The sequence below is a fragment of the Protopterus annectens genome, chromosome 11.part0 (assembly GCF_019279795.1).
Source record: "Protopterus annectens isolate FY-2018-M chromosome 11.part0, PAN1.0, whole genome shotgun sequence".
In the NCBI taxonomy this organism is placed as follows: Eukaryota; Metazoa; Chordata; order Ceratodontiformes; family Protopteridae; genus Protopterus; species Protopterus annectens.
The window spans coordinates 1,232,984,161-1,233,009,296 of record NC_056745.1 but is presented as its reverse complement, the minus strand read 5'-3'; positions in this window follow the sequence as shown (position 1 = coordinate 1,233,009,296).

Here is a 25,136-nt window from a genome sequence, read left to right as displayed (position 1 = left end):
AAATGTAGCAGCCATACAGGTTCCAAGGTACACCAATACACATTGTAGAGAACATATCCTATGGAGCCATGCCAGAACCATACATGTGTAGTCTGTCTCTGAAATGCTTTGAAGAGGATGTGTATGGTTCCATACAGGGAGTTGTCAGTTCCCACTGTGTACCTGTATCCAAGACAGGACTAACACATGTGTCACCTATGCTACACACCAACAACATCAGTGAGGTATGCATAGCACATGCTGGTGAGACAGGTATATAACACAGGCAGTACACCCTACATGAAACAGCCCCCCCTTGCATGTCATGCACACATCTGCTATGACACACATCATATGCAGGTTACCCATTGGGATGCAGAACACAACAATCATAACTGTTGCTGGGCAGCTGTTGATACTGGACACAGGATATATATGCAGATGCGGCATCTCCATTAGAAGCCTGGTGGCACTTATGAAGCATAGCAGACCTTCTCAAATATTAGGGATGCATGAATATGCTTATGCTGAATTCCAACATTGTCCTTGTTAGCCTGTTATACACATATGAACCTTTGGAGCCATGCAGTTATAGTGCTGCACCTTGCTGACATATGGCTGCTGTGCTGACATGCCATCCTGTGCTGCTTTATTTCTGCTGTGTATCCATAGGTTATCCCAACAGACTCCTGCAACTGAAACATAAACAGTCCCATGACACACCTGTCATTATATAACTATAACAGCCAAGTCAACAACATACAACATAAGGACCACATAAGGTACATAGTTGTGTGTGGTTTACTCATGGCAAATGCCAGCATACAGTATCTCTCGTTAACCACTACACGTGGCATGGTGAACCAACACTGCCTTACAGAAGTACATGTTAAGTAATATAGTCATCCTTTGCATCAGACCCATAGCTTCATTTCCCTGCATCAATGTCAAGGATGACAGGGATGTGACACAGTTATCATCACTTGCACAGGGTGTTGTGTGGGGATGCAGGAGGCCTAGGCTGGCCCAAATGGTAGACAGCATGTATGTGAGTCAAGCAAGATCATGTAAGATGGACCATGAAGAGGTGCTGTGTGTGTCTGTAGGTGTGACAGTGGTGTGTGAGTGTGTGCATGTACACAGTCAAGCTCAGTGCTAGCCCTACACATGTGTATGTTGGACAGCTTTGGACCATACATGGTAGAGTTGACAGTTCACCATCTCCAGCCCTAAGCACAGGAACCGCCTCTGCCAGGAGTTGCACTGGCACATCCATGCCCAAGGTCAGAAGTGACTGCTCTCTTCTGGGGCCATGTCCCCCACAGGACTTCTCAGGACCATGAGCCCATGGCCTGCCACATTGTGGTGTGGACAGCACACTTTCCTCTGTAGCACTGGGTGTACTGCCACTATCGGAGCATGAGTGTGCATGGCCATATGGACTCTCAGCAGATGGTGTTGCTGACCCATGTCCGTGGGTTCAATGCTCAACTCCAATCACACTTTCCAGCACAGACAATGTGCGGTCCAAGACAGACACTGTCTCATCCTACTGTCTATCCACTGTATGAAAACAAAAAAAGAGAGCGGATTTGTACAACTAAACTCCTTTATTGATAAAGGAGTTTAGTTCTACAAATCTGCTCTCTTTTTTTGTTTTCACTAGTTTTGTTTTTTTATCCACTGTATGACTCAACTGATCCAGGATGTCCCCAATGCGGTGGAGGCTGTCATGGATGTCAGACTGTGCAGCATCCATAACCCTAAGCGTATACCTGGTGTTCCATTCAGAACATGCCTATGCCTCCATGATGGTCCAAAACATGCAGCAGGTGACCCATGCTGTGACACCTGCAACAAGTGGTGGATGGACAGTAGGCCTCCTACAAGCGCCCCTATTAATCCACCTGTATGGGGCCTCACCAACTCTCTGGCAATGGCCAGTGTCTACACTTACTGGAGCTATAGTTGCCACACTTTCCTGTTCAATGTCTCTACCCTCAGACTGTCCAATATCTGTGGCCTCTGGGGATGTGGTATGTGTGGGCATACAGACTGTGTGCAGTGGCAATGGGGGCAGAAGAGTGATGTCTACCTCTGGGACAGATTCAACCCTCAACACCCACACCTGTGCCTCACTGTGGCCACAATCATTATCAGTATCCAAGGAGACACTGACATCAGGTTGTGTAGGGGACAGACTCCATCCCCTACGGTCACATGCAATAAGAATGAAAAAAGCAGTCCATTAATACCTGCACTATTGTGTACAAAAAGCATCCCAAGACTCATAACAATGTAGATCCACAAATGGATTAGCAGTCAAACAACTTCCTTCTCCATCTTCGTCCACAAAGCACTACCATAGAACACAATTCAAATTCAACTCAGGACCATTATAACCATCACTTGAAGTAAATCAAGTGAAACATGGCCAATAATATTTACCTTTTACTTACTCAGTATGACACTATAATTGAAAAAACAGCACATAAACCCATACAACTCTCTTCACTATTATATGGAAATACACATTTTACTGCCTAATGTATTTGCCTTCAACCTGCTGTATTTTAAAAGACATTTTAGATTCCTTGCCTCATTTAAACCAGGAGCCTTATCTTCTCTTACCTGTACCTGCCAAAGTGTACCTGTTTGTTGAACTACACTCCTGTTACTACCCCCTGTCAAAACCTTAGGTACCTTTTCCAGACTGGCATTTAAAAGCATCCTACGCTGTTTACACCCATAATTACATGTACATAGAGCATTATTCTGGCCTTTAACCATACTGGACTATAATTGTTCTTTAACAAAACAAGTGTCATACTTACCAGGGGAAGGACCATGGCCTTAGGCAATACCTGATGGACCTGTGAAAATCTGAGGGTGAGGTAATGTCAGTACCACTGCATGTTGCAACAGAACAAAGTAATACATCCATATATCTCACATTTACAGTAGCTAATGTGTTACTTGTATTGGTCCCAATCTGCATATGATTGTATACCTGAGGTTACACCCCCCCTGAAAGAACAAAGACCTGACCCCCACATAAAAGTATCTACAGCCTGATACACTGAATGCTGCAGTATTACAATGCTGATCACAGTAAACTTACCTGCACACTCCTCAGCTGTGGAAACTGTAGCACCCACCTCGATGTAGGGTGTAATGGATGCCTGGGAGCTGTCATGTGTGCCTAGGTATACTAGGAATTTCTCAGTGGCCGAGTGTTGTTGTTCCACTGCAGGCCCTCTACCAGTGACAGCATGATCCCTAGCTATAACAGCTGCCCATCAATTTGGAGCATTAATCATATCGGTTGCCTGGTGTCAAACCTACTCATATGTCCTGCCCAACTGGCCCATGGCATTAACGTCACAGACCAAGTCTGACCATAATGCAACCCACTGTTCCCTATTATGTCTCCACTTGGATAAAAGGATGTCACAGTGCTGCCTTAGTCCTTTCAGTGCAGCCCACTGTTCCCTATTATGTCTCCCCCCGGATAGCAAGATGTCATGATGCTGCCATAGTCCTTTCAGTGCAGCCTGCTGTTCCCTGTTATGTCTCCCCTGGATAGCAGGATGTCATGATGCTGCCTTACTCCTTTCAGTGCAGCCTGCTGTTCCCTATTATGTCTCCCCCTGGATAGTAGGATGTCATGATGCTGCCTTAGTCCTTGCAAGATTATCTAATTCTCCTCATCTGAGAAGGGTGGGTATCATCTGTGGTACATTATTCCTGAAAGACAACACAAGGGGAAGACATTACAGGATCAGATACATGGATGTCCACTATGTACAGACACAGCAAAGGTAAAATGGCCAGCACTATCCACTACTTGCTCACAGATGTCATACCCCAGATTGTGACAACATATGTGTGTGGGTCCAACCAAGATAGTATCAATAGTAAGTTATTTCCCTGTGTGCTATGAGAAATTCTTATGTATGTTCATACACCCAACACTCCAGTCTACAGTGGTGCATTTGCTAAGGCCAACCACCCAATAATATGTCATAAGACCAGTACCAGACAAGCAGCAGTGTGCTATTACAACCACTATGAAGGGACAGTCTAACAACAGCAGTGTGGCACAATGACAAAATACAATGCAACCTTGGAGTACTGTACTTCCCCTCTAGGGGTAACACAGCAGGATATCAATGACATGTCATTACCACAGGTATGACAGGCTTACTGTTGTAATCCCTACTCCCCAAACCTGTATCCTCCTATCTGCATACTGTTATACACAAAAAAAAAAAAAGTTACATACCTGGTGGAATGCAGTACTCCTCTGTTGAAATGTGCTAATAGTAATGTTTCGCAAAGGAGTGCTCTGTGTCTGTAAGGTCTCATACAGAATGGTTCCCCATAGCCAACTACCTACCTCTTAAACATGCTCCCCATCAGCAGGTGATTACCTTTAAAGCAATCTGCGGTTCTGAAATGTTAATTGCAGCCAATACAGCTGAACTACACTATCATTAGCCAATGACATGCAACCACTGTGAAAGATATACGGCCTTCATGTAGACCTGGGCCCCTTGCTTAGCTGTTGAGATGGACATTATTGGGTGAGGTGCATCATCACAGAAGGTAGGTCTGTAGCAAAATCCTTTACATACAGGTGTGTACCACAGGCTGTGACTGCTGCTGCAGGTAGTAGACATAGACAACGGGTGTGAACCCTTTGGAAGGTCAACAAGCTGAGGGTGTATCTGTGTCAGCTGTGTAAGCCTTGTTGTAGAGGGAGTGTCAGGGTGAGTGTACTCTTTGCACTCCAATTAAGGCATGTGTTTAAGGTACATATGTTAGGCAACTGTGTCAAAAACAGAGCACTAGGCAATATACAGCACTGTTGTACAGATATGTGAAGTATGTCCCTACCTGCAAGCCTGTGACTTCATGCACTGAAAATCAGTTATTTAATTTACAATGCTTGGTGTGGATAAAACAAGTATTAGTGATCCATTAATTGCTGTCATCCCAATAATGTAATGGAAATGCAGCACAATACTGGATTTGAACCCATGACTGAGTGTGGCAAATTGCATTGTATACAAGTCATTTAACAGACTGAGCTACTGAATTACTGCTATAGCATGTATATTTGCAAGATATGTGTGCACACATACAGGCTGTGGCAAAAGTTTTCTATACCCATCAGTATGTGCATGGCTTTTTATGGATGCATTTCTGCACCAGAGTCCCTTGAACATGTATTTTGCCATTAATGCCTTACCGGGTGACTTTCTACATGTTGCTGATAAAAGGGCACATTTACCTGCCATCACAGACATCAGTTGCATCCATTATCATGTATTTGGCTTTCTACTGGTGTACTATTGCACCAAAATCCAAGGTACACTCCCATTTTTTTATTACTTTTTATTCCAGTGTGTGCAGTGTGGTATGGCATGTGGCTCCACTGAAACATGCCTAATGATTGAAACTGGCAATTATGTTTTGTTTAAACCACCTATTTTAAGTAAGAATTGGTGGCTTCATGGCTTGCTGCAGATGTAATGGGCTTGGGTTTGAAACATGGCAGAGGTGTTTTTTTTGTACATGCGACTTACAATGTTAGAAACACATATACTCATTATATCTGCATTTAGCTAAGCTTAGAGAAGCTGCATGATGTGGCGCATTGTGACATGCCACACAGCACCACACTAAAAATTAAAGAAAAAAAAAAAGGGAGATAGGAAAGTGGTGAAATGGGGACAAACAGGGGGAAAATATATCTAAAGGCTGAGAGGAATGTACAGGAAAGTTGTAGGAAAGAACCATAGCTATCTATTTCTTGTAGAGCAACAACTATGCACTTTGACAGATTTGTAGATGAATTTGGATTCTGAAACCCCAGAGAGAGGGTTGAGGACAACATAAATACATTGTCAAGCCAATTGTACTGAATTATAGGCATCTAGTGGACACGTGCGAAATGGAGACTTATGTATGGGATGATATTTTTTGGGGGGGGGGGCAGGTGCCCTTTTTATTTATTTATTTATTTTTTTTGTTTGTTTGCTTTTTGTTTTGCTTTTTTAAGGTGAGAGTGGAAGTTTGGGGAAGGGACATATCTATATGTCTGGGAGGTAAACTGGGTAGGTGAGGCTGCATTTGCAAAGAGACAAGACAGACAAGACAGGGGTGGTGTGTATCACATGAGGGAGGTGAGCACCTTGGACATGCAGGGTGTTGTGAACTTCAAGTCCCATGTGCCTCCAGACAGCAACAGTGTGATTCATGTCCCCACCCATGGAACTGTCGACGCTGCTCCATCACTGTCCCGAGAGTTGCTGTGCTGAAGGCTGTGCACCAGCCCGTGGCTGCTCCACCAGGTTAACCAGAATGCCCTCAGTCTGGCACAGGCATTGGTCATAGCCACAGTGGACTATCCTTCACATCAAGACTGCCAACTCTGCCTGGATGACAACACCCCCACTGCCACTGCTCCAAGAGGGGAGCTGGGCTTCATCCCCTGGGCAGTACCACCTGACACTAAAGGTGGTGCAGGGGCAGCAGAGAGGGCACCACAATTCTGGGTCCTGGTGTGCTGGAACCTACTGCCATGGTTGGTTGAGGCAAGATACAGCAAAGGTAAAATGGCCAGCACTATCCACTACTTGCTCACAGATGTCATACCCCAGATTGTGACAACATATGTGTGTGGGTCCAACCAAGATAGTATCAATAGTAAGTTATTTCCCTGTGTGCTATGAGAAATTCTTATGTATGTTCATACACCCAACACTCCAGTCTACAGTGGTGCATTTGCTAAGGCCAACCACCCAATAATATGTCATAAGACCAGTACCAGACAAGCAGCAGTGTGCTATTACAACCACTATGAAGGGACAGTCTAACAACAGCAGTGTGGCACAATGACAAAATACAATGCAACCTTGGAGTACTGTACTTCCCCTCTAGGGGTAACACAGCAGGATATCAATGACATGTCATTACCACAGGTATGACAGGCTTACTGTTGTAATCCCTACTCCCCAAACCTGTATCCTCCTATCTGCATACTGTTATACACAAAAAAAAAAAAAGTTACATACCTGGTGGAATGCAGTACTCCTCTGTTGAAATGTGCTAATAGTAATGTTTCGCAAAGGAGTGCTCTGTGTCTGTAAGGTCTCATACAGAATGGTTCCCCATAGCCAACTACCTACCTCTTAAACATGCTCCCCATCAGCAGGTGATTACCTCTAAAGCAATCTGCGGTTCTGAAATGTTAATTGCAGCCAATACAGCTGAACTACACTATCATTAGCCAATGACATGCAACCACTGTGAAAGATATACGGCCTTCATGTAGACCTGGGCCCCTTGCTTAGCTGTTGAGATGGACATTATTGGGTGAGGTGCATCATCACAGAAGGTAGGTCTGTAGCAAAATCCTTTACATACAGGTGTGTACCACAGGCTGTGACTGCTGCTGCAGGTAGTAGACATAGACAACGGGTGTGAACCCTTTGGAAGGTCAACAAGCTGAGGGTGTATCTGTGTCAGCTGTGTAAGCCTTGTTGTAGAGGGAGTGTCAGGGTGAGTGTACTCTTTGCACTCCAATTAAGGCATGTGTTTAAGGTATGTTAGGCAACTGTGTCAAAAACAGAGCACTAGGCAATATACAGCACTGTTGTACAGATATGTGAAGTATGTCCCTACCTGCAAGCCTGTGACTTCATGCACTGAAAATCAGTTATTTAATTTACAATGCTTGGTGTGGATAAAACAAGTATTAGTGATCCATTAATTGCTGTCATCCCAATAATGTAATGGAAATGCAGCACAATACTGGATTTGAACCCATGACTGAGTGTGGCAAATTGCATTGTATACAAGTCATTTAACAGACTGAGCTACTGAATTACTGCTATAGCATGTATATTTGCAAGATATGTGTGCACACATACAGGCTGTGGCAAAAGTTTTCTATACCCATCAGTATGTGCATGGCTTTTTATGGATGCATTTCTGCACCAGAGTCCCTTGAACATGTATTTTGCCATTAATGCCTTACCGGGTGACTTTCTACATGTTGCTGATAAAAGGGCACATTTACCTGCCATCACAGACATCAGTTGCATCCATTATCATGTATTTGGCTTTCTACTGGTGTACTATTGCACCAGAATCCAAGGTACACTCCCATTTTTTTATTACTTTTTATTCCAGTGTGTGCAGTGTGGTATGGCATGTGGCTCCACTGAAACATGCCTAATGATTGAAACTGGCAATTATGTTTTGTTTAAACCACCTATTTTAAGTAAGAATTGGTGGCTTCATGGCTTAATGCAGTGTGCTGCAGATGTAATGGGCTTGGGTTTGAAACATGGCAGAGGTGTTTTTTTTGTACATGCGACTTACAATGTTAGAAACACATATACTCATTATATCTGCATTTAGCTAAGCTTAGAGAAGCTGCATGATGTGGCGCATTGTGACATGCCACACAGCACCACACTAAAAATTAAAGAAAAAAAAAAAGGGAGATAGGAAAGTGGTGAAATGGGGACAAACAGGGGGAAAATATATCTAAAGGCTGAGAGGGATGTACAGGAAAGTTGTAGGAAAGAACCATAGCTATCTATTTCTTGTAGAGCAACAACTATGCACTTTGACAGATTTGTAGATGAATTTGGATTCTGAAACCCCAGAGAGAGGGTTGAGGACAACATAAATACATTGTCAAGCCAATTGTACTGAATTATAGGCATCTAGTGGACACGTGCGAAATGGAGACTTATGTATGGGATGATATTTTTTGGGGGGGGGGGCAGGTGCCCTTTTTATTTATTTATTTATTTTTTTTGTTTGTTTGCTTTTTGTTTTGCTTTTTTAAGGTGAGAGTGGAAGTTTGGGGAAGGGACATATCTATATGTCTGGGAGGTAAACTGGGTAGGTGAGGCTGCATTTGCAAAGAGACAAGACAGACAAGACAGGGGTGGTGTGTATCACATGAGGGAGGTGAGCACCTTGGACATGCAGGGTGTTGTGAACTTCAAGTCCCATGTGCCTCCAGACAGCAACAGTGTGATTCATGTCCCCACCCATGGAACTGTCGACGCTGCTCCATCACTGTCCCGAGAGTTGCTGTGCTGAAGGCTGTGCACCAGCCCGTGGCTGCTCCACCAGGTTAACCAGAATGCCCTCAGTCTGGCACAGGCATTGGTCATAGCCACAGTGGACTATCCTTCACATCAAGACTGCCAACTCTGCCTGGATGACAACACCCCCACCGCCACTGCTCCAAGAGGGGAGCTGGGCTTCATCCCCTGGGCAGTACCACCTGACACTAAAGGTGGTGCAGGGGCAGCAGAGAGGGCACCACAATTCTGGGTCCTGGTGTGCTGGAACCTACTGCCATGGTTGGTTGAGGCAAGATATGGGGATCAGATGGAACCAGCCTACCTTGACATGCTGTGGTATATGAGGTATAGCAGTATGTTATGGTTATTAATAACCAAACCATTGTTAATATTAATAGAATCGAATATCACATTTATTGATCCAAATACATATTAATGTATATTATGTGCAACACAACATTAAGTAATATAACAGTCAGTATGGAAACAGCATGCCAATATGAAGTAAACCATAAGACCAACAAAACAGCTAGTTTAATAAATATGTTAATATTTCATCATAATAAAACACCACAATAATCATCCACATTTCCCAAAATATGGTTAGTTTAACAAATTATGTTATTATTAAAGAATAATAGAACATAACAATAATGAAGCACAATTTCCACAATAAGTTAGTTTAACAAAATATGTTAATATATAATCATAATAATAAATAATAATAAATAAATGAAGATAAGGGGTGGGGAGAGAGAGAGAGAAAAGCATTGCATTACTGCCATTGCAGATTATATCCCTGAAAACACTGATATACATTCTGTACAGGTGTGTGGTATCAGTTTTGACTACAGTGGCTACAATTCTCCTATAGCTGATGTAGCACATACATACCTCTCAAGCTATATAACAAATGCAAGTACAGCACTACAGAGAACACTTTCACATACTGTTGACTTAGATAATTACCCAGGTGTTATGTAAATGGATTTGGTAATGCATTGCATTCTAGGTCATGCTTTATCTGCTAATCATGTGACAGATGGGTTAGGCTGATTTACATACATTACAAGAAAGCATGACACTTAAGAGGCATGTTTTGTGTACAGTAAGTAAACTAGACAGCCATCATGCCTTAGTTGGCAGACATGGGAGTAGAACCCAATACTTGTGGCTGCAGAGGACATCTGAAATTAATGTATTAATTGATTGCAGCAGCTTAGTACAGACATACAAGGGATATGGCCATACTGGTATTACACAGCTTTATTTATGACTCAACAAAGCTGATGAACACATTCTTGGTATTGATGTCAACATTCTTTATAATCTACACACAATACCTAATCATAATATGGGCTACTTCACCCATATATTTGTTGTGTTCCTGGTGAGAGAGAAAATGTGAGCATTACGTGACTGATGCTAAAACTTTAGTATTACATACCACTGGATTCAAAGCCATGAATTTGTACTGCATACAAAGCATTTAACAGACTGAACTACTGAGTCACTGCTGACTATTGACTACCTGATACCTGCCTGGAGATCACCTGGAACTGTACTATGAATTGTGCAATACATTTTACAGGACATTCCTTTGGCATTCTAGTACTATTACAGTGTTATACTAGACTGCAGTGACAGTTGAACACACATGCAAATAATACAGCCATACTGCATTTATTAAAAAAGTTGTATTTTAGAATCAACACTGCTAGTGACCACATTTTATTGTTATTGGTTTGAAATATCTTTGATATCCACACACAATATCTGCCCATGGACTGGGCTACCACACCCATATACCTTTATCATCTGTTGTCTGAGGAAGAGAGAGCATTATGTGAATGATATTGGTCTGGAGACAGCCTTGGACAGTACTTTGAGTTATGCGGTACAGTTAAATTTGCTGGCTACAGCAATTACAGTGTTACACTTGAATACAGCAACCTTAACATAGACAATCAATGCATACAGCTGTACTGCACTGGTTCTGACAACACAATCCTGCTAAACAACATTTTGTTATTGGTATTTTTATTATTTTATTGAAATACAATTCTTATAGTTCTTTTATTGCACTACAGCTCTACAGCTCTAATAGCACATATATTGCACTACAGTTTTTCTTGTATATACTTTATTGCAGTATATGCTTTACTCTTTCTTGTGTATTGCACTACAGTTAACAGACTAAGTCTGTACTTACCATGCTCATGGCACAATCTGGTCAGGCACCCAGCATGCGAGCCCTCTCGGCTACAACTGTAGGGAGAGAAGCATAGCATTATGCATACCAGCTTTGCAGACATTCAGCTTGCATATTGGTAAAACAGAGGTAAATATACTTACATATTTGTGGAGCATTCCCTGCCCTCTCTTCTTGTACCCAGGTGTCCAAGGTTCCCATCTTTGTCCTTTTCAGTTCATCATGGTGGTAATGACACTACTCACCTGTGCAGTGGATACCAGTAACACTGGTGAGTTCCTTGGCCAAATGGTCACAGGCCTACACCTTACACTCTGAGTCCTGGAATCTGCCCTGCATCAGCTGGGGTTCATGGTTTTTAACAAGTAGCCAGACCATGACCAGCCATACCGACAGTTGAATGAACACCAAGGACTGTTGCAGAATTCCTGCCTATAGGGCTTAATATAGACTGTTTTCCTGCCCTTGCACATCATTGAGCAACATTCAAAAAAGTGCCTCATCACTTAGAAGCGAGCAAGCCAGCTAAGTGAAGCCAAGCAGCATGAAAACTTGCACAGCTGAGATTTTAGTGAGGCTTAGCACCACACAAATATTAGTAGCCATTAACATGTTTATGCATTGCTTAGCATGAATGAGCAGTGCTTAGCAGAGCCCAGCAGTGCTAAAAGTCTTAATAGTTTCATAAAATGTATTTAAAATATTACATTCCTTTGCAGTCATATTCAGTCCCTTATAGCCTTGAACCCAGAACCTACTGCACACAAGAACGCAACTCTAGCCATGTAGCTAGCTGGATATTACAAAAACTAGTATACCGTCACATATACTACTAGGCTACCTGTTAGTGTTGCTGAGCACAGTACCGCGCTGCACAAACACTCTTAATCACACTTATAATTAAATAATTAATTATATTTGGTTAATATTTTTAGATGTCTGGCATGTGTCAGATGTTTATAATGTGAGAACAGCTTGGCATTTCTGTGCTCCATGCCATGCCACTCAGACATTTGGTAAAAAAAAAAAAAAAACTCAGAAAAAACACAAGATAAATTGCTAAAATCAGAATATATCATATAAATCACATATTAGACAGTTGACATACTTCACAACATTACAACAGTGGTAGAGAGCATGGCAGGGAGCCTCACACTTATCTGCAGCTACGGGTAGCCACTACACCTCTACCTACACTGATTCAATATCTGTGTTCCTTGGCTGTCCCTAAGGAGCATGCCATTGTTAATATGTATAGTAGACTGCCGAGAGGAGAACCATGGCCATGTACATGGATACATTCCATGTAGGCTCTACACAGTGCCTACATGGTTTTTATTAAATCCTGGGGATTGATTTTCCTACTATTCCCTGGATGAAATTACAGTTGATATGATTTGACCATTTTAATCTTTTGGCTCTAAGTACCAGTCTGTGAAGACCTTTAGGAATAAGTGAGTAAGTTTACAATCTGATTTTTTTCTAGGGTGTTAGAAATTTTTGTTTTGTAGTATCTTTTGATAATCAGTATCTTGTTCTTTCAGTTTCATTATGAAGCCTTTAGTGGTTTTTTGCATTTTACATTTAATTTCATTAGTTTTATCCTGCAACTCAAGTAATGCTCGGTCCCATTCATTTCTTTTGTTACGGTATCAAGATGCCATCTTTCCATATAGATAAGCTTTCAGTGAATCCCAGAAAATTGTCATAAAAACCTTCCCATTATCATTCCAAAGAAATAAATTATTTACTTGCAATAAGAACAATTCCTTAAAATCTTTTAATTTAGTAATATAAGCTGGTGATCTGTTAAAAGGGACTAGACTCCTCTAATTGATATGATATAACAGTGCAAGATACAACGTTAGTCTTTTCAAACTTAGAAACGTACTCATTAGAAATATAAATTCCATATATCTGAGGCTGAGTGGTAAATCTATGCAAGTAATGAGTATAAAAGAGATAATTTGGTTCAGAAAAAAATATTAATATCTAAAACCCATTGATTTAACAAAATCTGAAAAAGCTGTAACTAATATTATGGATTTATTGATGTCAATTGTGCCTTTGTTGTCAGAAGCGGAGTTAAAAATCACCAGCCTAAATGACATTAAGGATGCCTAAATGTTTTTTTGAAAACATACCTCAAATTCCCTGGATCCAAAACATGTTAGAGAGGGTAAGAATAATTTTTTTTATATTCAAAAACAACAACAAATGTCATGCCTTTATCATCACTACTGAATTTCTCCATAAAAGTAATGAACCCATTCTTTGGATTTAAAGCTAGAAGTAGCCAGAACTGAAAATTGTTTTATATTAGGCCTATCTATGCCCTCCTGGAGCAGATATGTTTCTTGTAAATCTTAAGTTAACTAACATATTTAAAGAGACTCATTCTTTTGTATCCACTGTTGAGGATATACAGTTCAAAAGAAGTCACTTACAATTCAAAAGAAGACAGTACATAGATATTCAGCATCCGTTTCATAAACATATAAAGAGGAAGAAGACTAAAATGTTTAATAAAACTACTGGGTATTAGAATGCAGCATACAAGATAAAATAAATATACTACTGATATAGGTATAAATAAACACAATTTAATAAAAAGCATCCAAAAATGATATGTAAAATTTCTTTTACCCACACAATACTTAAAATTCCTAGAGTGGATGGCTGTTCCATCCAATTTTCCAATCAACCAAATGACATAAATCTCAGTACAGCAATCTGCAAAGAAGCGGAAATCATAATAAAGTGATTGTTTAGTACTTATAATTCAAAATCTCACAATAAATCAGTACCAGACAATTTATCCATATTAACTATATACCTAGATATAAAATAGGACTATAGAATCAATTGCTGTTAAGGCTGAATGGTATATATTGTCATAGCAAAAGGTATCAAGAAAAAGGAGAGACAATATTAGGAAGTATCTATGAGCGATGAAATAATAACATTCTATCAAACATATAAATCCATATATTATATATCTATTTCCACCTTAGTTTAGAAAAAAGTCCTACTAGTTATATACATTTTCTATAGTACATTAGTTTATTAGTACCTTTGGAATAATATCAATGTAAAAGATTAATGTGTGAGTGTAATTAGCCATGTATTATACTTAACTAACAATAAATGATCATACAACCTAATCAGTAGTGTAGTACTTGCAAAATCATAAGAACACTACATTTTAAAACTAAGTTAACATATTAAGGGATAGGTACACAGTTTTATTTACATGCAATGAGTATTCCAGATTTCCAAGGAAATAACAATACAAAAGCAATTATTTATGAATGATTTATAGTAAACACTTAAACACTACCTAACAATAAGAGTATTTTATATCATGAAATGAAGTGCAAGTTTTGAAGAAGGTGCCAAGAAAAAAATAAATAAATAAAAAACATCCTAATAGTATAGGAAGCATTTATCTAAGCACTTGTTATGCACTAATTCAAATATTAGAGTTCAACTATCATTTGCCATTTCATTTATATATATATATATATATATATATATATATATATATATGGTTTCACTTCATAATCTCAAAATGCTGAAATACCGAATTTCAGCATTCTGAGACCATGAAGCCAAACCATTTACAATACTGAAACCCACAATCACGAATCACACAATCACGAACATACATACACCATACACCACATAACACACACACCTTTCCACCCACAGCACACAAATCACACAACCCTACACTACATATGTAATGTGCTCCCCACACCCTCTACTTATTTATACCAACTCTGAGATCTCACATAACATAAAAAAAAAAAACTCACACCACGGCATTCTCCACTGTCTCTCACACAAATACACATCACACATGCACAAACACCAACAAATCAAACACTCACACTCATACTTACACCTCCCTACTATTATCCTCACATACAACGTACAAAAACACACACAAACACTCACTCATCTGCAACTTCAGGCACCATAACACTACACGCAACATACCAAAAATGTGTAAGCGCGGATTCAAGATATTCCAATTCGCTCTTATGCACTTTCGGCATTCTGAATTTTTGGCTTCATTGTCTCGGAATGCTGAAATTCGGTATTTCAGCATTTCAAGATTAGGAAGTGAAACCATATATATATATATACATATATATATATATATAGAGAGAGAGAGAGAGAGAGAGAAATATATACACATTCACACACACACATAAGGATCTACTTAATATAGTTGACTTAGCATTACATTTACTTTCAGATGATTGGGACCACATTGCTAAAAACTTAAAATAATGAACTCCAGGAACATCATATTTTCCCTACAGGAGAGATGAAAAGTCAGCAAGCAAAGGAGAGTAGTAGTGCTGAACATGAATTCATCCTCAAGTCTTGGTGAGTACCTTCGTGAGGTGGACCCTGTTTTTCACAAGATCTCACCAATGTGACACTGACATATAGACTGTATTTATATATATATATATCATGGACAGATGTAAGTCAAAAACTGGGTGCAGAAGTCCCAGGATAAAAAAGTGGCCAATCCTGGAAGACACACTGGTGCCAGGAATGGAAAAAATGACAGTGTAGAATTCTCAAAATTCAGGCACATTCCTACAATGGGGCCAGGCCAGGCCTAAGGGGAGGATGGTCCCCCTGTTCTAGAAAGAAGTAGCAGTCAACAAAAATCACAAAAACTGATAGGCCAAAGATGAGTCATAAAGACAACAGAGTGGACTATTGAGGATAAGATAGAAAGCCCAGAATTACCAGGCAGAGGAGATTAAGTGATAAATTAGAGGAAAGAAAAATACTTTCACAGGAAAAACTGCCAAAAGCTTCAAATAAAAATGTGTGTTCAGTAATACAACAGATTTTTGAAAAACAACATACAGATCAAGGAACTTTGATCTGTTTGGAAAAAGAAACATCTGAGGAAGTGCGAAAATGTAAATAACAAAACCTAGATATTTTTGAGAAGTATAAAAAAGAAATATGGACATGGGAAAGAAAGAGAGATTTGATATGGTGTAATATTTATGCAAAGGAGAAAGCCAAGTTAACTTATATAGAGAAAGTAGTCACAAAGATATTTAAAGAGAAATACAGGCAAAGGCATCCAGATATAGAACATTTCACAATAAAAAAAAAATAATATCACAAAGATGGAATGTGGAAAAGAAGATTAGTAAAGTAGAAGTTAAAGAAATAGAAGTTGAAGTTATGGAGTGTCTGTGGAGTGAAGGATTTAATGTAGAAAGTCTAACACAGACTGCATCACAGCATAATGGAGTGTGTCCCTAAAGTAAGGAGAAGCAGGAAGATCAGGAGACATCTGAAGAAGAAATATGGACATGGGAAAGAAAAAGAGATTTAATATGGTGTAATATTTATGCCAAGGAGAAAGCAAAACTAATACAAAAAGAGCAGCACCAAAGATATTTGAAGACAAATACAAGCAAAGGAATCTAGATATGGAAAACTTTACAATGCAACAAATAAGAAGACAAAGAGGAAATGTAGTAAAGGAGATCAGTAATGGAGAATTTAAAGACATATAAATTGAGGTTATGGAGCTCCTGCAAAGTGAAGGATTCATTTTAATCTAATGCAGAAAGCACCTGAACAGGATAGAGAATGGATATCCAAATTAAAGGGAAACCAGTGGAACAGGAAGCAATTGGTTAGGTGCCATATCAAGATATTTTGAAGTCTTCCACAGGAAACCAGTATAAACGTTCACTTAAAACTAGACAGCAAGGGATGGAACAGGAAACTGCGGAAATTCTGATGTAGTCAATGTTGAGGAGTGATAAGCCAGTGAGTTCCAATATGACAAAGCAATGGATGGCACAGGATAAAATTGAAGATAAGGTGCCACAGGAAGATGCTATAGAACTTTCTATAGAATGCCCGCAGGAAGTGAAAAACAAAGGATGTGCCCTCAGTCTAGAAGAAAATGGACTAAGGGAAGAGTTGCTTGATTTAATGGACATAGATAGATATATTAAAATCAATGAAATAAATAGGCTGCAGAAGGTGAATAAAATTCCAAAAGTCAGAAGTCTGATAAAACAAATGATCACAGTAATTAGGACTGTCCAAAGAGATCCATGCAATATAACAGAAGTAAACAGGATATGTTACTGTGCAGCTAAATTAATAACTGATAAAGTTCTACCACAAGAGCACAGGGTAGTGAGGCAAAGAAATGGGAGAAACTGAATACCATCATGGAAGTATCAAATAGAGAAAAAATATAAAGCAATTAAGACAAGAAGTGTCACTGTTAGAAGACTATAGAAGAGGGAATAGAGCAACAAAAATACTAAGAATGATAGACATGATAAAAGCAATGTGCAGTATTAGAGCAGACCAGGATATATCATGCACTATTGCAAATAATAATTTAAAAATTTCAGCACAGGCGGAAAAACTTAGAAGATACATAGATAAATATAAAGGAATATAAAGGAAAAGTCCAAATAGGTAATTTAGTGATGACCCCCAAAAGTTTTATAGAGAATTGGGGAACAAGGTAAAAGGAATTGAAAGACCACCAAAAAAAGAAGAAATAGATGCATTTTGGAGATGTATCGATGAAGATCCTGTGGAACACAACAAAGATGCTAAATGGATAAAAGAAGTAAAAGAAAGAATTGAAGTTTAAGATACAGGATATGAAATGGGATGAAGTAACAGCCAGAGAGATTGAAACAAAGTTAAGAAAAGCCTCTAATTGGAAAACCCCTGGCCCAGATGCAGTGCCTAACTTTTGGTTAAAAGTATTAACATCTTTGCATGAAGACCTAGCCATGAGTAAGAACTATTTATATGCACACCCCAAACAGACACCAATCTGGCTAACAACAGGTAAAACAATGTTCCTACTTGAGTGAACCTGCAAGCTACCCCAAAAATTATAGACCAATAACTTGCCTTCTGACGACATATAAAGTATACACAGGAATTGATGCTGACAGAGTTTACAGTCATTTAGAAGAAAATTCAATTATGGCAGTAGAACAGAAGGGCAATAAAAGAAAGTCATATGGAACAAAGGATCATTTGTTGTTAAATAAAGTCATAATGGAGAACTGTAAAAAGGTGAAAAACCTAAGTATGGCATGGATTGACTGCAAAAAAAGTGTCTGATAGTATCCCACATTCATGGATAAAAGAGTGCTTAAAAATGTATAAGATACATCCTATACACTGATCGACTATGTTACAGTGACCATGAAACAATGGCAGACCACTTTGCAATTAAACCATGATAAAGGACAAATTATTGTCCCAGGGATAAAAATTCAAAGGGGGATATTCCAGGGTGACTCTCTGTCATCGTTGCTGTTCTGCCTTGCCCTTAACCTATTACCCATTAAGCTGTTTACTTAACAGCTTAGGCCATGGCTACAATTTGGCTCCTAGAAAACAACAAAGTCCAAAGACTTCTCATCTTCTATTTGTTGATGATTTAAAACTGTATAGCTCATCAGATGAGGAACTGAAAGCACAGCTGCTGGTTGTCAAAACTTTTTCTGATGATATTAGAATGTCATTTGGCCTTGAAAAATGTGCAAAAGCAACCTTTAAATCAGGAAAACTGCAGCACCAGGAAAACATCAGTTTGGGACAAGAATGTGATATAAAAGAACTTGAGCAAGAGGGAGTGTATAATTACCTAGGAATTGATGAAGGATCAGCAATAAAACACAAACAAATGGGAGTAAAACTTAGTAAAGAGTATTTTAGAAGACATAAATTAATCCTGAAAACAGCATTGACATCTAGGAACAAAATCCAAACATAAACCTATTTGCTCTTCCTGTCCTAACTTACAGTTTTGGAGTGATTGATTGGCCCCAAAACATGTTGGATAGATTAGATATTAAAACCAGAAGGATGCTTTGTGCTCACCAAATGATCTATAAAAATCAGTACATACCAAGATTATATATTCCCTGTTCCGAAGGAGGGATGGGCCTCCTTGAAATTGATTACATGTACAGATCTGTAATTGTGGGATTCCACACATATCTGCTGACCTCATGAGACCAAAACATAGTGAACGTTTTGAAACATGAGGAGAATAAATCTAAGATGACTTCCCTGCTTAATCTAGCAGAAGCATATCAGCGTCAAGCGGAAATGGAAATCGGACCGGAAGTGGATAGAAATCAGGCAGCAACTGAATGTGCCAAAAAACAAAAGAAAGAATATAAGGTGAAGGTTCAGATGAAAAGGCAAGAAATGTTGAAAATGCATAAATATAGTTGCAAGTATAGAAAACTTCTGGAAGAACCTCATGTTGATCAGGAACAAATGCTGGAATGGTTAAGGAGAGGTGAATTCAAACCAAGAGATGAAAGTTAATATTGGCAGCTCAAGATAGTGGGCTATGTACATGCTGGTTTGTAAGTCCATTGAACATGTGGGAGAAACAGACAAATGTAGGTTTTGTAAAACCAAACTGGAAACAGTTCCACACCCTGTTGCTGATTGACATACTAATGGCAGAAGGACTGTATAATGAAAGGCACAATAATATGGCAAGACTATTGCACTGAGGATTGTGCAAACATTATAATTTTGAAGTGGCTGAAAAGCACTGGAAACATGAGCCATAAAGCATCACAGAAAATGATGAAGTCTACATCACATGGGATCATCCATTACCAACAGTTCAAAAGATAGATGCTAGAAAACTGGATATAGTAGCCCAGGAAAAGAAGACAAGAGTAGCATTGATCACTGAAATTGCCACACCCAGTGACTACAGTGTCCTGTGCATAGAGAGACATAAAGTTATAAAATATCAGGATCTGCAGGCAGAAATGAGAGCAATGTGGAAGAAAGATACTCAAATAGTTCCAGTAGTAGTAGGAGCAATGGGTCTTATAAAAAAGAGTCTAAAATCTTATTTAGATACGCTACCAATAAATGTAACTTCATATAAACTGCAGAATGAGTCATTACTGGGCACATTGTGGGTGCTGCAAAGAGCACTTTTGGTTGACATCAAAGAGTGAAACAATACTAATTTCATGAAATTTAATCGCACTTTGACTTAGGAATGGGGTCCATTCCCGTTATGGAATTAGAAACCCAAAAGACTTGAAGAAATAAAAAAGTGAGAAACTATCCACTTGGCCACCATGGTGAACTTTGCCCTTTTCTCCACTGTAGTGTGATCTTGGAATTGGTATATTTAATTAGGGGGGGGCAAGGAGGGTGCAGCACCCCACATGGGGGTGTGGGGGGATGAAGAACCATGCTTCAATGGGTTGAATTTGCTTATATTTGTATTTTAATTGTTGGTGGCCAAGTGGTTAGTTTCCCAGAGGGCACATACAATGATCCAAAAGTTCATTATTTTAAGTTTTCGACAATGTGGTCTTGATCATCTGAAAGTTGACAAAATGGCAAGTCGACTATATAAAGTAGATCCATACACACATACACACACATATATATATATATATATATATATATATATATATATATATATATATATATATATATATATATATATATATATATGGGTCTACCTGACAACGTTGAAAGGTTAGAACGCCGACAATGAGAACACCGACGCCAGAAGATCGAAAACTGAGAAGACCGACGGATGAAAACCCCGACGCTGAGAACACCGACATGGGAAAAGGCTGTGTAAGTATGCGGTAGTGACGGACGTTAGGGTGCGAGTAAGGTAAGTGTGCGATATTGACGGTCTCTAGGGATAGGGGTGGGTTAAGTGAGTTATGGTTAGGGCGCGGGTTAGGTAAGTGTGCGATAGTGATAGTCTGTGGGTTAGGGGCGGGTTAAGTGAGTTAGGGTTAGAAGCGGCTTAGGTGAGTGTGCGATAGTGACAGCCTTTGGGTTAGGGGTGGGTTAAGTGAGTTAGGGTTAGGGCGCGGGTTAGTTAAGTGTGCGATAGTGATAGTCTTTGGGTTAGGGGCAGGTTAAGTGAGTTAGGGTTAGGGCGCGGGTTAGGTGAGTGTGCGATAGTGGCGGACCTTAGGGTTAGGGTTTGGGTTAAGGTTGTAGGTAGTTGTGTATGTGAGGTTTAGTGTGGGTTTGTAAGGATTTTGGTGTGCTTGTGTTGTGTGTGTGCTTTTTGGACAGGGGATTTGTTTTGTTTGTTGATTGTCGGGCATGTGAAGTTTCGTGTTTGTGAACTGTCGGTTATGTGGTGTCGGTGATTTTGTTGTCGGTGTTGTGGTGTGTCGGTGTTGTCAAGTAGATCCATATATATATATATATATATATGGTTCCCATTCAGAAGCCTGAAACATCATAAGCCTGAAAATCAAAATCCTGAAACCAAAAGCCTGAAAATTCAGAATCCTGAAAACTCAAAATCCTGAAAGCCCAAAATCCTGAAAGACCAAAATCCTGAAACTCAAAATCCTGAAAACACAAATAATGCTAATATGTCACTATAAAGACACTAATATCTACCAACTGACCCTGACCCTAACCCTAACCCTAAGGTCCGTCACTATCGCACACTCACCTGGCCCGCGCCCTAAACCTAACTCACTTAAACCGCCCCTAACCCCAATATTTGTCACTATTGCATACATGCCTAACCTGCCTAACCCTAACTCACTTAAACCGCCCCTAACCCTAAAATAAAACCAACCGCACACTTACCTGACCCCAACGCATGACCTAACACCACAGGGCTAACAATAGCAAAGCCACAATGACATCAGTATGTCTATTTTGTGTTTTCAGGATTTTGAGTTTCAGGATTTTGGTCTTTCAGGATTTTGGGCTTTCAGGATTTTGAGTTTTCAGGATTCTGAATTTTCAGGCTTTTGGTTTCAGGATTTTGATTTTCAGGCTTATGATGTTTCAGGCTTCTGAATGGGAACCATATATATATATATATATATATATATATATATATATATATATATATATATATATATGTGTGTGTGTGTGTGTGTGTGTGTGTGTGTGTGTGTATAACTATAGGCACCACTTATAGTGATGTCAAAATTCCGTAAAGTGTATATATCACCTATACTCACATAGCTGGAATACACATCACAGATAGGTTCATAGGTTCATAGCTAGGTACTAGGCTACTTGCCCGAGGGCATTTATAAGCCTAGCCAGTGTATGTCAGCTTTCACCGCCCCATTGAATAATTAACTGAGCCTCTGTCAAGAAGAGCCAATGAAGTGATCCCAGGGGTGTATTTTCTGTTACCCATCCACTCGTCAAGGTTTCTCCTGAAGAGTGTTAGTGAGGGGCTCTGCCTAATGTAGTTAGGAATTTTGTTACAAAGCATGGGGAGTCTCTGTGACAGGAATCTATCCCTCCAGCATGTTCTATTTATTGTTGTGGTGAGGTTTAGCTTACTAGAGCGAGTGGCTCACAGTGACTTGGATTTCCTTAGGTGGAGCATGTGCATCAATTCTGAGTTGGACATGGCTTTGTAAGTCAGGCAGAGATCACCTCTGAGTAAGTGATATGCCACTGAGTACAGCTGGAGTTTTTCCAATCGGGCTGTATAGGACATATGTTTGAGGCCAGTAATCCTCTTGGTGAGGTACTTTTGTGGTCTTTCCAACTGTTGGAAGTGTTTTGTGAGGTACATCCCAAACGGGGCATTGTACTCTATGATGGGTCTGATGAGTGACGAGTAGAGGGGCACTATAACCTCTTTATTTCTAGATGCGAACCCTTTAGTAATTAAATGGGCTACATAGAAGGATTTCCTAACTACTTTGTCAATATGATTGTCAAAGGAGAGATTACTATCTGCCTGGGTCCCCAGATCTGTTATTACCTCTTCTGTATTAAGGGGGCTGCCACCTATTTGGTAATTCATGGGTGCTTGTTTTCCCCAAACGGGATGACTATGCATTTTTTGGCATTTAGCTTGAGACCATGACTTTGACACCAGGTGTCCGTCTCAGTAAGGCCCTTTTGGAGAATGTCCATGTCAGCTGGAGAGTCAATTATGGCTCCCAGTTTGCAGTCATCGGTGAACTTGGTTAGCCATAGTCCTCCTGTATTTGCCTGTACTTCTGAGAAGCATATGCTGAACAGTAGGGGTCTCAGGACCGAGCCTTGTGGGACACCACTTGTGATTGGTTTAGAGTCGGACCTGGAGCCCACTATTCTTACCATGTGAGTTCTGTCTGTAAGCCAGTTGGCAGCCCATCTCATGATGTAGGGGTTTATGTTCAGGCTGGTGAGTTTTTCTATAATTCCCAAGTGGGGAATGGTGTCAAAAGCCTTGGTGAGGTCAAGGTAGTCTGTGTGAACTACATTCCCTTCATCTATGGCCTTGGTGACTGTCTCGAAGAAGTCAACCAGGTTTAGTAGGCATGATCTGCCCTCAACAAAGCCGAACTGGGTCAGGTCAAGTGTTTGGAGGTTCCCAATGTCTTTGTTAATGAGTTTCATGATGATGTGCTCCATAGTCTTACAGAACAGGCTAGTTAGGCTTATGAGGCGATAGTTACCAGGGTCAGTTTTGGCCCCTCCTCTGTGGAGCAGAATAACTGTTGCTGTGCACCATTCTATGGGCACATAGCCTGTGGAGAGGCTGAGGTTGAACAGAGTGTTTAGGTGGGGGGTTAGTTCGTTCTGTAGTTCGTGCAAGACGCAGCCTGGGACACCATCTGGCCCCATTGACGCTGTGCTTTTGGCTTTTGAAAGGGCTGTTTTCACCTGTGCATCTGTGATTTCTGGGACACTACACTTTTCCGGTATTGTTGTGGGCCCTTTTGGGGGTGAGAGGCGGGTGATGTTTGCACTGAATCTATCTGCCAGGATGTTGGCAATATCAGTGGGTTCAGTATATTTTGTGCTATTTTGCAGTAGCTCAGAGCATATCTGCAAGTTGCCACTTAGATTCTTGACATATCTAAAGATAAGAATAATAATATCATCAGTGATGGAAGTCAAAACTGTAAAAATAAAAGGCATTAGCTAAATAACAATGAATAACCTAGGATTCCATTAAAAGTGACAACTGCAAGCTGGAGCTTAAATTCTAAGTGAATGTCCAATTAATAAATAAATGGAAGTGGAATTCATTTTCCTGTCAACATTTAACATCTTAACCAGTATGAAAACAACCTTATGTTACATGCAGACTAAAGTGTCCTTATTCACTTAGGCTCCATATTTCACACATAGGATTCTGCTATCCTTAGCAACCCCAGTGTTGGTTTCTCATCAAACTGCTTCATTACACTACCAGCCTTTATCATTTATTTCACATATTAATCATAAAGCAGCTTAAATCATGTTCAGTGTCATATAAATTGCTATTGAAATTAGATAAAAACTGAAGAAAAAAACGTTTAGAGGTTGAATATATATATATATATATATATATATATATATATATATATATATATATAAAATGCTAAACATTTGTAAGTCCTGTTTAAATATATTTTTCTGCTCAGATACAGTCACTTCCTGACTTATTTGACCTCTGACCTTTCCTGTGGCATCATCACCTGGTTCTTCATGACTCCAGCAGCTCCAGTGATTGATTTTTTCAGACTGAGGTGGGAAAAGAAAGTGAAAACTTCTTTTAAGCAGTTAGTTTTAGTGCATGAACTATACATGTTTAGAAGAATTTCTTTTATGTGTACTGTTTTGAAAACAGTCATTAAAACTGTGAATTAAACACAGATTAACTCACACTATGATAAGGCATCCAGAAATGGCAAAAACAAATAAATGTGAGGTTTCTGACAAATTAATACAAACTAGATTATAAATGCATTATTAAATAAAACCCAAGATATTACAACTCTTCACTTTCCTCCAATAATAATCTGAAG